Source organism: Zalophus californianus, chromosome 6, assembly GCF_009762305.2.
Source record: "Zalophus californianus isolate mZalCal1 chromosome 6, mZalCal1.pri.v2, whole genome shotgun sequence".
Taxonomy (NCBI): Eukaryota; Metazoa; Chordata; class Mammalia; order Carnivora; family Otariidae; genus Zalophus; species Zalophus californianus.
This window is the reverse complement of record NC_045600.1, coordinates 34,874,747-34,888,963: the sequence shown is the minus strand read 5'-3', so window position 1 is coordinate 34,888,963 and position 14,217 is coordinate 34,874,747. Positions and strand designations below refer to the sequence as shown.

Here is a 14,217-nt window from a genome sequence, read left to right as displayed (position 1 = left end):
GTGTTTTTGTTTGTTTGTTTTTGGATGGGAGGACTCTACAATAGTTTACTTAATTTTTGCTTAATGTAATTCATTGGGAAAGTAGGGAAATTATGGATCAAAGGATTTATTGTCATTTGAAATAGCTACCTCTAGAAGGAATATGCATAGGCTACTAAGGAAGTCAAACACTTGAATATACCTCTTTGCTTTTATTCTTTTTATCTTAGGTAACTTCATTTTTAGTGAGATTTCATTATACAATAATAGTTTTGTGGGCAGATCTTGGAAAATTAATCAGTACTTAAAACTTCCTAGTTTGGTAATTACCAGAGAAATAATTAACCAATATTAAAATTTAGTTGGTAAATTAAGGTCAAGTCTCATAAATGAATCATGTTAAATGAGTTACAAATTAAATCAATATTGTTGAATTGTGTTAAATCAATATAATTTCTTTGACATCATAGAATAGAAATTGATGTATGTGTGGTATATTGTATTGAACTAGGGAGTTTGTATTTTTAAGAATATTATATAGTTTCATGAATTTCAGTTAGATTTGTTTGAATGTGAATCATTTTTATAATTAGCAAAAATATCATTGCCTTTGTGTCTTGTAGCAGTTGTGTTAGCTTTTGTGTATGTTGAGATGAATGTAAATTTTAACTTATTTTCTTACACATTTCCCAAAGGTTAAGAAATAATTTACCATACAGAATGTTAATCACTTTCAAGAATTCCCAGTTTATCATTTATTTGACATGCTATATTTCTTATTAGATTGTTTGTTAACTGCCTTGAAAATGTTGAAGAAAGTAGGGAATAGTCTGCATGCCTAGTTTTTACCTGCAAGGAAAAAGATAAAAGAAAATAGAATCAAAACTGAATTGGAAAAACATTTAAGTGCAGACAAGCTTCTGCTGAGAAAGTGGAAATGAAATTATGTGTGAATATTAAAACATATGGATATGTTGATTATCACTACGTTTAAGTATTTTTGTCGTAAGGCAAAGGATTTGCAAGGCTGGAATAAATGCATGCATTATTGATATTGCTGAAGTCAAAATAACTGTTTCTTCAAGGTTTTTTTTGTTTTGTTTTGTTTTTACTTGTTTTTTAAGAAACCAGATACGTATAACTGGATGTTTATTTTTTAACTCCTTTTTTTCTTAATAATTTAATGTTAAGAGCTATTAGAATTCTGTGATTATACATTTATGAAATATTATTTGGGCAAGTCATTCATAAAGTAATATAATATTTTGTCCTTTTTATTGTGGTAAAGTATATATAAAACAAAAATTACCATTTAACCATTTTAAGTATGTAAATAGGTGTATATACTTACTTACATTGTCAGTGTAAGTACATTTACATTGTTGTGCAGCCATCACCACTATCTCCAGAACTTTTTCAGCATCCCAAACTACTGCACTCATGAAACATTAACTCCACATTCCTTCTTACTACCAGCCCCTGTAAACCATTGTTTTATTTTGTCTTTATGAATTTGACTATTCTAGGTTCTTCTTATGAGTTGAATCATATTTGTTCTTATGCGACTGCCTTCTTTCACTTAACATAGTGTCTTTAGGGTTCATCCATGTTATACCATGTATCAGAATTTCATTCTTTCTAAGAACGAGTAATATTTTATTTTATGGATGTGCTATATTTTGTTTATCCATTCATCTGTCAGTGGACATTTGGGTTGTGAATAATGCCGCTATGAACATTGGTGTGTAAGTTATCTGTTCAAGTGTGGTAATATGTTTTTCTGTATATTTTAATATTGAAAAATTTTTCTGGTAATGAAATTCTATTTAAATGGACTAGATAAATATCTATTTTCAGTGATATCAGTGAATATTAAATACCTAGTGTGTATTCTAAGTAGTGGGGATATAAGGAGCCATAAAATCATGGTATACTGTTTTGAACTTACAATCTAATAATAATAGGATGTGTTTATAAAAATACACTGGTTGGTAGCATATGCTTTTTGGAGTTGAAGAGGTATTCACAATCTAATACAAACCAGTGTCCTCTTTCGCTAAATTTTTGCATGTTGTCCTCACCAATTAGGAGGCAAAATACTTGATCATAATCAACTTGGATATTCCATTCAAGCATATGTATTTAACATATGCATTTAACATTCAAGCATAAACTCTAAGGAGATCATACTAAAATGGAAGTTGGATCATGACATTCCTCTAAACAGGTTTCTCTAATGAAAACATTCTTAGAGTGATTTAACGTTTCTTTTCCCAGACTTACACCTTAGCTTTTATCACATCTCTTATCCCTATCCCCACCGTGAGCTGGGTAATTCTTTGTTGTTGATACATTTCTTATGTATGTCAACTGGCTTAAGTGTACATGAGTAAAAGGCAGAAGGTTGAGCTTCATATGTCTCAAGGTTCTTCCCAGATTCGTGATTCTAATTTAATCTCTACAGTACCTGTATTTTCTGAGAGAAAACAGAATAGGCATGTATAACCTCTAAATAAGGTTTCTCAACAGATCTATGGTAATTTTAAAAGCTAAAATTTGATCAGAATATAAACATTTTGTTATGTTTTGGTATTTCAGTGGTCTTTTTCTCTCAAAGTATTTTTCCTGGAAAAGCAATATAAATCTTTTGTGAACTCAATAATAATTTTGCAGTTTAATTGGATTTTTAAGGTTTCTCTGTGTGTGCCAGCTGGACCTTTTGGAGAGTCTCACTACTCTTTTTCCACTGAAATGTTAGACCAAAGGAAAACATACAGCTAGCTGTTAGATTCACATTTCCTATGGATGATGTTTTGAGCTCAAAAGGAACTTTGAACATTTTAAACACAACTGAATAGAGGTTCCAAAATGTAATGCTATAGTATTGTTTTTGTCTCCATATTCATCTACTTGACTCCCAGTAGTGAGCCTGAATTGTGAGTGATAAAGACACTTACAGGCTCATTACTCTGCAGAGTGGGAAAAAAAAAAAGAAAAGAAAGAAAACCGAACTAATTTCGATGTCAACACTTAAAAAGGTGAAGGGATGAATGAACAAGCATAATCATCCATTCATTCAACACATATCTGATAGTCCACTATGTACCAGACAATCCACTAAACACACAGGAAATAAAGCAGTGACTAAAATAGAATCAGTCCCTACACTGTTGGAACTTAGATTGCCTAGAACAATGAGTGGAACGTAATAGGCACTTAAAAATATTTGAATAAATGAGTTCTGTTTGCGGAGAAGGTATTGGAGTAAGAGGCATTGTAGTGAAGAAGTGTGGAGTGTTCTGATCATTGTATTATAGATAGTTCATTTAAAAAAAATGAAAAAAAACCCCAAATATCTATTAATAGGGAAAATGGTTAAGTAAGTTATGGTAATACATTGAATGTAATATACACTGGGGCCTTTAAAAATAATGACATGCAAAGATATATACTGGCTGACATGAAAGGTGTTCTTTACCTAGTGAATTAAGCAAAGTAGGCTATAGAATAGGATGTATGCAATGAGTCCTTTAATGTAAGATGGTTTATCTTTAAGTAAAATGTCTTGAGTGATGGTGCAGAAATGGTAACCCATGAATTATTCTTTCAGAAGATAAATTTCCTATGATCTTTTCTTTATCCTTTATGCATTTCTGTGATGGTTTCTTTTGTTTTACAATGATCATGTGCCATTATTTAAAAAATAATTAAGCTAATTTAAAATGTTTTGGGATAAATTGATTTTTAAACTTAATATCTGTATCAGTAGACATTGTTACTAGTTGATGGTCCATTGTCCTGTAAATGTCCTTTCTTCTGGAAGAAAGTTAACCAGAGGGAAATACTCACCTTTAATATTTAATATTTATCTTTAATATTCACAGGGTATATTTTTAAAATGAATAGTAATATTTTTAAATGTGTGTAATAGTAGGAAACTTTTTTTTTTTAAAGATTTTATTTATTTGACAGAGAGAGACAGCGAGAGAGGGAACACAAGAAGGGGGAGTGGGAGAGGGAGAAGCAGGCTTCCCGCGGAGCAGGGAGCCCGATGCGGGGCTCGATCCCAGGACCCTGGGATCATGACCTGAGCTGAAGGCAGACGCTTAACGACTGAGCTTCCCAGGTGCCCCTAGTAGGAAACTTTTATAGTAATTTTAATTTTTATAGATACTTTGAGGAATATCCACATAATTAAAAGATGGACAACTGAGACCATTCTTTAGCTTTTTTCTGTGTTTGAAAACTTAATTTGGGGGGCTCCTGGGTGGCTCAGTCATTAAGCGTCTGCCTTTGGCTCAGGTCATGATCCCAGGGTCCTGGGATCGAGTCCCACATCGGGCTCCCTACTTGGTGGGAAGCCTGTTTCTCCCTTTCCCACTCCCCCTGCTTGTATTCCCTCTCTCTCTGTCTATCTCTCTGTCAAATAAATAAAATATTAAAAAAAAAACAATATGGATGTAGATATTAATAGATATTAGATTGAACTGTATTTTTTATCTGAAGATTTGCTTTTGCTTCTTTGCTTAGTATGATTACTGATTTTTTTTTTAAGATTTATTTATTTGAGATAGAGCGAGCAAGAAAGCATGAGCGGGGGTTGAGGGAAAGAGAGAGGGAGAAGCAGGCTCCCCACTGAGCAGGGAGTCCAAAGCGGGGCTTGATTCCAGGACCCTGGGATCATGACCTGAGCCAACGACAGATGCTTAACCGACTGAGCCACCCAGGTGCCCCTGCCCCTGATTTTCTTAATTAGGGGAGAGAATACATGTGTTTTGGGAGTCCTGGTTATAGTTGGTTAATATTCTTATGTTTTCACAGTATAATAGGGCAGATCATATTTCTTCATGAGTGATTTCTTCCAAATTCCTTGTAACAAAGTTGTGTTTTTATCAAGACAAATTAGAGGACTCATGAAAAATTCCATTGTACACATGGATGATTCATAACAAACTCATTTTATTAGAAATAGTATAGCAACTTCACTTTTTTTTATCCTCTGGAAGATCATATTGACTGATTATTGGAGTTTCAAACAATAGATGATTGAATTTAAAAACTGTCTCAAGGTCTGTTTATCTTTTTAAATGATTTTAAAAATGATTATTGTTAAACACTTGTTTTAAATGATAGGTTAACAATGCTTAGGTATAAATAAAAATATCATTCTTCAAAACAAGAGTTTTGTCAGGCCACATAGTCCTTTGGACTGTGATACACCAAATTTGAGACAATTTTTTTTCTAGATGTTTAGCTATAAGTGCCATAATTGTATAAAATCTTCACACACGGAGCATATGAAGCAAAGAAATCAAGCTATAAACCTTAGAAGGTGATTTTAGGTCCTGTTCTCTCTCTCTCTTTATTTTTAGTTTTTCATTTCTGAAAAATAAGATGCTTGTTCTAGTTTAATGAGTATGGTAATATCATCTCATATTGTCTTCATTTTTTAAGGTGAGATAGTTGATAGAGTGGAGAATAAATCATTTTGTTAGATGTTGACTCCCTTCTAGAATAAAAATGGGAACTCTTTATCAGTAAATCATTGTTATATATACATATATGTTTAAAAATATAAGAAAGGAATTATAGAAAAACTGAAAATGCTTAAATTAATACCATATACATGAATGATAGATAGCATTTATAATTGGTATTTTAATTATTACATGATGATATGTATATAAGTAATAACATTTTGTATGTTAGTCTAAATGAAATTAATGGTTTCTTCTTTTACACACTGTCACCTTACTTGGACTTTCCTTCATTGCACTCATTTATTCATTAGTCAACAATATTCAGTGTCTGCTATAGGCACTGTTCTAGACTTTGACTGATACTAATCAGTAATATAGACAGAAACTGTTGATCTCCTGGAGCTTTTATTCTAGTGGGAATACACATATTAAACAAATAAGTATGTTTGATGGTAAGTATTCTAGAGAAAAGTACATCAGGGAAGGTGATAGGGAATGTTGGAGTGGGAAGTATACCATTTTTATATAGAATGGTCAGGGAAGGTTTTATTGAGGTGATAGTTGAGTGATGATGACCTGAATTTGGTGAGGAAAGAACTATGGTGGATATTTGGACAAGTGTGTTTCAGACAACAAGTTCAAAATCCTTGTATTGGGGGTAGGCTCAGCATATTTTAGAAACCTAAGTAATTGTGTAATTATTTGTTTCATTTTTGCTTTCCCAGTAGATTCTGTTATCCACTAAAATGGATATTATCTCTGTTTTGTCATCATTGCATTCTTGGCACTTACTTTAGTGCCAAACACATGGTAGGCAGTGGGGCAGTGATAAATACGGATGAATTCATGAATGATGAGGGGGAGTTTTGAAGGAATCACCTGCCCCATCCCCCTTTCTAAAGTTCATACTGTAATATTTCAAACTGCAAAGGTCTTTATAGATCATAAGAAAACAAGGGAGTTCTTTAGGTAGAATGATTCTTCCAAAAGTCACTGTTGATTAGTAGTATTCTTGGGATGGCAAAGATTTTATTTCTTATCCTATTGATAGGGATCCTTTTGTTTCAGATGTTTGGTCTAGATTGGGAAGACACTTGGCTGTGAAAGACATCCTTGCAGTAGAATCTGGAATCAGGTTGCTGGATTAAAATTTCTGTTTGATACTTGCTGGCTCTGTGACACCATTCCTACCCCCATTAATTCACCTTTAAATGCCTTGGTTTTCTTATCTTACCAACATTCCCTATCACCTTCCCTGATGTACTTACTTTTCTCTAGAATACTTACCATCAAACATACTTATTTGTTTAGTATCTGTATTCCCACTAGAATAAAAGCTCCAGGAGATCAATAGTTTCGTCTATATTATGATTAGTATCAGTCAAAGTCTAGAACAGTGCCTATAGCAGACACTGAATATTGTTGACTAATGAATAAATGAGGGCAATGAAGGAAAGTCCAAGTAAGGTGACAGTGTGTAAAAGAAGAAACCATTAATTTCATTTAGACTAACATACAAAATGTTATTACTTATATACATATCATCATGTAATAATTAAAATACCAATTATAAATGCTATCTATCATTCATGTATATGGTATTAATTTAAGATACTGTTAAGATACTGTTTTCTCTGTTCCAGTATTCTTTACATCGTAAACATTTTTTTTGCATAATAGGATTTTCTCATTAATCTTCCAGTACACTATCATATAGACATTTTCCCCTTTTTTATTTTTTTTTTTAAAGATTTTATTTATTTATTTGTCAGAGAGAGAGCGAGCACAAGAAGGGGGAGTGGCAGGCAGAGGGAGAAGCAGACTCCCTCCTGAGGAAGGAGCCTGATGTGGGGCTCCATCCCAGGATGCTGGGATCATGACCTGAGCTGACTGAGTCACCCAGGCATCCCATTTTTTCCCCCTTTTTAAAAAGGGAGTTATGATTTAGAACATAGGACTTTGGAATTAAATGTACTTGGGTTCTATAAAAGTTTAGCTCTTAAAGTTATTTAACATGTATCAAAGTTTTTATTTAACTAATGAGAGATCAATCAAGAAGAAGAACTGCTTCCAAGAGTATTTGAGCATAAGGAATTCACCTATTTATTAAGGAAAGGGATGCCATGATAAAATGTCTAAGCTACATAGAAGTCTGGTAACTTTTTTTTTTCTTTTTAAGATTTATTTATTTTAGAGAGATGGGGAGGGGCTGAGAGAGAACCTCAAGCAGACTCCTTGCCAAGTGCGGAGACTGATGCGGGGCTCGATTCCATGACCCTTGACATCATGATCTGAGCTGAAACCAAGAGTCGGGCACTCAACCGACTGAGCCTCCCAAGCACCCCAGAAGTCTGGGTTAACTTTTAAAAGACAAGGAAGCCATATTTACTTTGGGATTTAATTCTCAGAAAATTTGGAATGTAAAACATTGAGTTCAATTTAAATATCATCATGGTCTTTATCATCATCTCTAGTATCATCAAACTGTATTTCGTCATCATCTCCATCACCAAATGTATATCTCATTGATTTTAGCAGGCTTTGGAAGCTTGCCACATGCTCTCAGATTTATACCTTCATCTGCATTGTAGTTTAAAATTACATTAGCTCTGTTATCCTCATAGTCTGTCAGACCAATAAAATGTATGAGGTATTTATTCAAGCCATTTTTCTGTTTTCCTTTTATATGACATAATCTCTTCACACCAGCAAGACACATTACTTCTGATTATACATTTCCCAACATTTTGATTACTTGGTTATACTCTTATTCATCCTGTTTACACACCAGCTTTTTTCAAGTTCATTTTCACTCTTACCCCTGCACCTGTTTTTACCTCCTTTACCTTTGTTCTTGGTCATTACAATCCGTCATGGCATCTTAGTCTCCTTTCCTGTGGTGGTGCTGGCAGCTGTTCTTCCAAAAGGCACATGGGATTACCTAGCATGTTATGCAAAATGGCACTCTGCAGGTGCGGGAGAGTTTTGAGACTGAGCTTTTCTGAGCCACCCTCAGCGGCAGCAAATTTATTTCCCTCCCTCTTCCCTTTCCATGTGTGTTAATGTGTTTAAGGTTTTCTAGGGCAGGTCTAGAGGAAACTTTTATTCTTGTGCTCTCTTAGCCTCACTACTAAGGTGGACCTCTCTTTGGGACTTTACTGAATGTCCCAAGGATTCAGTGAGGACTCTCTATCTTGTTTGTAAGAAGTCTAATGATTCCTGGCCCTCTGTGAGCTCTAGTATCATCAAATAATTTTACTCAGCTTTAGCTACCTGGTAATTTTTCTTTCGCAGAACTTGGTTTTGCTTAACCTTATGTGTTTTCACCCTATGCATATATAGGTTGTCATTCAGGTAATTTAAGGGGATCTCTCTTTCTCTCTCTTTTTTAAAATTTAGAAAATAGGTCTTTGCATAACTCTCTCACTTCAGGGACTTCCCCCCCCCCCCCCAAATAATTGTTTTGTTTTTGTGATCTGACTTCTGCCTTTTCAACTTAGCAATGCACTAGATTCTTTTTGGGTTTCCCCTTCAACATACTGTAATCTCAAAAGTGCTTTCAGAAAGAATCCCAGGTAATTATTCTTCCCTGTTCCCTTTCTTCTTCTTCGTCTTCATCGTCTTCATCTCCTTCATCTTCTTCCTCTTCTCCTCCTCCTCCTCCCTTCCTCCCTTCCTCCCTGGAATCAGTTTTGTGTTGCCTGTTGTCCAAAATCAGATACATAGTTTATTCCATTTTCTAGTTGTTTACACTTGGAAGTTACCCTTGTGGTAAAAGTAGAGATCTCTTAACACTTTCAAAATGAGGAATAATATTCTTAGCAAGTGATATGTCCTGCCCATTTCAAATTGTGTTCAAATACCATTATGTGTAAAAATTCACTTTTAAATGTTGCTTAAATTAAATTGATCTTAGTAACAACATTTTTGTTATTATTCCAACATAGCTATAAATAAAAGCTGCTTTGGCTGCTTTTCATCTAATATTAGTTCCCAGTCAACTGATGCATTAAATTAAAGTTGGTGTAACGCTAATGATTTATAATAGCTGATTCTTTTTGGTATTTTTATGCCTCACTGAGGATCACTGGCTGTTTTATGATACTTTTCTTTCTTTCTTTTTTTTTTTTTAAACAGGAATCAGTATAACTAAAAAAAAAAACCTTAAAATAATTCTTAGTATAGTAACTTTTTAAAAAAGATTTTATTTATTTATGAAAGACCACACGAGTGACAAGTGGGGGGGGGGAAGGAGAGGCAGAAGCAGACTCCCCGCTGAGCAGGGAGCCTGATGTGGGGCTCAATCCCAGGACCCCTAGATAATGACCTGAGCCAAAGGCAGATGCTTAACCAACTGAGCCACCCAGGCACCCTGGTATAGTAACTTTTTACTAATAAGAATATGTTTTATGTTTCATCCATTGAGGCTCCAGTGAAATATAAGTTTAGTACTGCTCAATTCTTTAAAATTCCTCCAATTAGTTTAAAAACATTGATAATTGGAAGTAGAGTGTAAACATGAACTGTTATGAACTTAACTGAGAATGTCTCATTAAGTTTGGAATTGGGGAAAAAGGATGTGTTTGATGAAGAACAATATACTGAGCTGAATTTCCTTTTTTTTTTTATAGGATATGAGGTGTTCATGAAAGTGAATGATTCTCATGGTTGATTCTATTGGTGACATGACCTTCATTCATCATTAATGCTTACGGTATTTCAAGTTACTGTACTAGGTGCAAGATTCTTCTTCTGATAGTCATTATGTGTCTATGCTGTTCTTGGAAGAGAGACTTCAAATTCTTAGGAGAGTGTTTGAAAATGAACCAGTAGTAGCACTGTGATTTGTATGTTGTGTACTCAGGCTCAACATAGGCTTATTTATTTATTTATTTGAGTGGGAAAAGGCGGGATTTTCATTTTATTTATTCTTTTAGAGAGGGAGGACACAGCCATTTTTGACTCTGGCATTAGAATTGTACATTGTTAATTTTAGGAAAAAATACTAAAGAAATTTATAGCCATAATTTACATATCTCTCAAAGGATGAGAGTCAGGGTTGTAATTATAGGTAAAAGAACTATAAATTTGTTAGTTCTTACAGATGGCAACAAAATGTCTGATTCTGTTACTTTTTATTATTTCTTTTTTTTTTAAAGATTTTATTTATTTATTTGACAGAGAGAGACACAGTGAGAGCAGGAACACAAGCAGGGGGAGTGGGAGAGGGAGAAGCCGGCTTCCTGCCGAGCAGGGAGCCTGATGCGGGGCTCCATCCCAGGACCCTGGGATCATGATCTGGGTCGATCCCAGGACCCTGGGATCATGACTGAGTCACTCAGGCGGCCCATGTTACTTTTTATTATTTCTTAAAATATTTTTCCTGATGTCTTTGAAAACTACTGCTTCTAGATATATCCATTGAGTGTGGTGTGGCAAAAAGCTGTTTACTCTTTAATTTTTTGACAGCAGATGTAAAATGCAGACATCTATTCAAGATCTTTTAGATACTAATGATTATTCAAACTAATGTATGACAGTCACTAGATACATTTGCTAAAGCTGCTTTGGGTTTATCTGTTACTAAAAGAGGTAGGTCTACCTGTAGTGCTGCCTATACAGCACGGATGCACTGCATTTCATCCTCCTCAATTGCTTATCATTGAAACTTATGGATTGTGGTTGTTATTTTGATAGTGTTGTTTTCTTGTACCTCTGCCCCTGAAGAGTAATAATCCCTTGGTCAGTCAAACCATACTGCTTTGATTCATTTGGAGTCAAGACAATAGATCTAGCTGTGAATTTTGGCTCCTGGTTTTGTGACCTTAGGTGAGTTACTTAACCTCTGCTGGTTTATTCTTATAGTATAGTAGTTAATTGAGTAGACTCTAGAGTGTTTGTGAGGATTTGCATCCTGGCTCTGCTACTTTTTTTTTTTTTTTTTTAAGAGAGAGAGCTAGCAAATGTGTATGCTCATGCATGCACATGTGTGTGGGGGAGGCAGAGGGAGAGAATCCCAAGCAGACTCCACTGGGGGGGGTGAAGGGAGGGGCCAATCTCGGGACCCTGGGATCATGACCTGGACGGAAATCAAGAGTTGGATGCTTAACTGACTGAGCTACCCAGGCGCCCCATGGCTCTGCTACTTACAAGCTATGTGACTTTGGGCAAGTTACTAACTTTTCTGCCTTCTCATATGTAAATTAGGGATAAAAATAGTATTTATCTATAAAATACTTTAGTAAGCCGGGCACATACTAAGCACTCAATAAATGTTTGCTATTATTATTTTCTATAAAATGAGGACAAAAATAACATAATAGGGTTATTATGAGGCCTGAATGAATAAATAGATCACTTTGCACAGGAACCTACTACATGTTCAGTAAATGAGGTACTATAGTGGGATTAATGATAATTATGATCATGCAGCAGATGTGTCTATGGAATAAGATCCAAGATTTGTAACAAAAGAGACCACACTGGAGCTCCATTGATTTGCTAATTGGTCAAGACACACAGAGTGAGTTGCAGCGTTCTATTAGGTCAATTGTACAAAACAAATCAACTTTTGTATCCCAGTTGGTACACAAGATGTGATAGATGAAAACTCCTATCCAATAAGACTTCAGAATTGTAGTCTTATTATACTTGTTGTGGTATCAGTACAGTTGAGGATTGGCCACACTCCACAAATAGCCAAAGAAGTAAAAGTATATATTGGGGAAAGCTTTTATATTAGCTCTGTTGATTAAAGATATGATATAAAATTTCTGCCAGTATCAAGGGTTACTCAGAAGCTGTGAAAAATGGATAGGAACTTGTGATGCAGGCTGCTACTATTCTACCCAACCTTAAATCTGTTTTTCTCTTCTATATTAATTGATCCTCTTTTTTTTTTTTTTTAAGGTAGGTACATTGACACCTTGAAGAAAAGACTATTTCATAGATAAGTGACTAAGTTATGGCAATAAAGATAAAGCAGAAATAGTATGTGTTTTTGTGTTTGTAAAGGTCAGTGACTCCTCTGGAAGAGATCCCATTTTGCCATTCAGTTTCTCCTTTTTGACCTTTATTGAAGACATAGTAACTAGAGCTTTAGCAAACATTTTGGACTGTGAGGTGATCTTGACGATGGAAGCCAGTCACAGAGAATGGTGGAAGAGAAAGAAACTTGGGTCCCTGAGGGTCCCTGAGGATACTATGCAACCACAAGAAAAAATAAACCTCGGGCGCCTGGGTGGCTCAGTTGGTTAAGCGACTGCCTTCGGCTCAGGTCATGATCCTGGAGTCCCGGGATCGAGTCCCACATCGGGCTCCCTGCTCAGCAGGGAGTCTGCTTCTCCCTCTGAACTTCTTCCCTCTTGTGCTCTCTATCTCTCATTCTCTCTCTCTCAAATAAATAAATAAATAATCTTAAAAAAAAAAGAAGAAATAAATCTCAATGTTGTTTAAGCCAAGCTGCTCTTGTGTTGGGGTATTCTGTAATGTGCAGAACCATATCCTTATACTGAGGGGAAGCAGTATAAATAACAAAGCACTACTGAGATTTAATGGTTTGTGTGGGAGGAGTGAAGATTTAAGGAGAATTGGAGGCTAACACTAAATGACTAAGGGAGGGATGCCTGGGTGGCTCAGTCATTAAGCATCTGCTTTCGGCTCAGGTCATGATCCCAGGGTCCTGGGATTGAGCCCCGTGTCAGGCTCCCTGCTCTGCAGGAAGGCTGCTTCTCCCTCTCCCATTCCCCCTGCTTGTGTTCCCTCTCTCACTGTCTCTCTCTCTGTCAAATAAATAAAGTCTTTAAAAAAGAAAAATGACTAAGGGATTGTGGGTCTACTTTGATCATACTGGTGAAATTTTATTAGATTAATAGGAAATAGGAAACTTATTGTACTTAGAATTGTACATTGATTCATGTACCTGTTGGCCTTTTGTGTATCATCTTTGGGAAAATGTATTGAGAGCCTCTGCCCATTTTTTAAATGGATTGTTTGGCTTTTTTCTATTGACTTGTACGAGTTCTCTATATATTTTGGATATTAATCCCTTATCATATATATATCTTACAAACATTTTATCCCATTTCATAGGTTGTCTTTTCATTTTGTTGATGGTTTCCTTTGCTGTACAGCAGTTTTTTTAGTTTGATATAGTCCCATTTGTTTATTTTTGCTCTTGTTGTATTTGCTTTGGTATCAGTCAAAAAAATAATTTCCAAGACTGATTTTGTAAAGGAAGTTACAAGATCTTGTGGTTCAGAATCTATGGGAATAAGGAAAGGCTTAACCCATAGACCTTTATTTACTAATAAATAATCATAGCTTTCGTTTAGCAAGCCCATACTACATACTAGTCACCATGACTAGCACTTTACACAAATACCTCAGTACAAAACTACGACAAATACTCATTTAAACTAGTAAAGTAAATAAGGGTTAATAGTCTCACTCAATCAAAATATTAAAATAATAGCTATAATAATTATAGCCAATATGTTCTAACTCTACGTGGTTTGAAATGAGTGTTATTAACTAATTTACAAAGAGGTTAAATACTATGGTCACAGTCACAGCTAGAAAGTAGATGAAATGGGCAAACACAGTTGACTATAAACCTCCTTCACTGTTACATTTCTAATGATTATATTGCTGAACGTTACTGAGTGTATCTCTTTGTATAGGTTTTTTTAGTAGTTGCTTTAAGTATTACCTGAAAGATACATAACTTATCACAGTCTACTCACATTGATGTCTTACC

General features: G+C 35.0%; 1 protein-coding gene and 1 pseudogene across 11 annotated transcripts in view; one reads left to right on the top strand and one right to left on the bottom strand.

Moving 5' to 3' along the window:
- The window catches only part of FUT8 (fucosyltransferase 8), a 330,956-nt gene that overhangs the window by 125,846 nt on the left and 190,893 nt on the right, over nucleotides 1-14,217 (top strand). For 6 of the 11 annotated variants that reach the window (XM_027571173.2, XM_027571170.2, XM_027571171.2 and 3 more), the window contains one exon: nucleotides 10,091-10,173. The exons of 4 other annotated variants lie outside the window; for them this stretch is intronic. The gene's annotated coding sequence lies outside the window, so the exon portion shown is untranslated. Of the gene's footprint in view, nucleotides 1-10,090; nucleotides 10,196-14,217 lie in introns of all 11 variants that reach the window. One more of the 11 variants, XM_027571176.2, reaches the window with a different exon arrangement.
- Nucleotides 7,899-8,321, bottom strand: LOC113909708 (annotated as a pseudogene).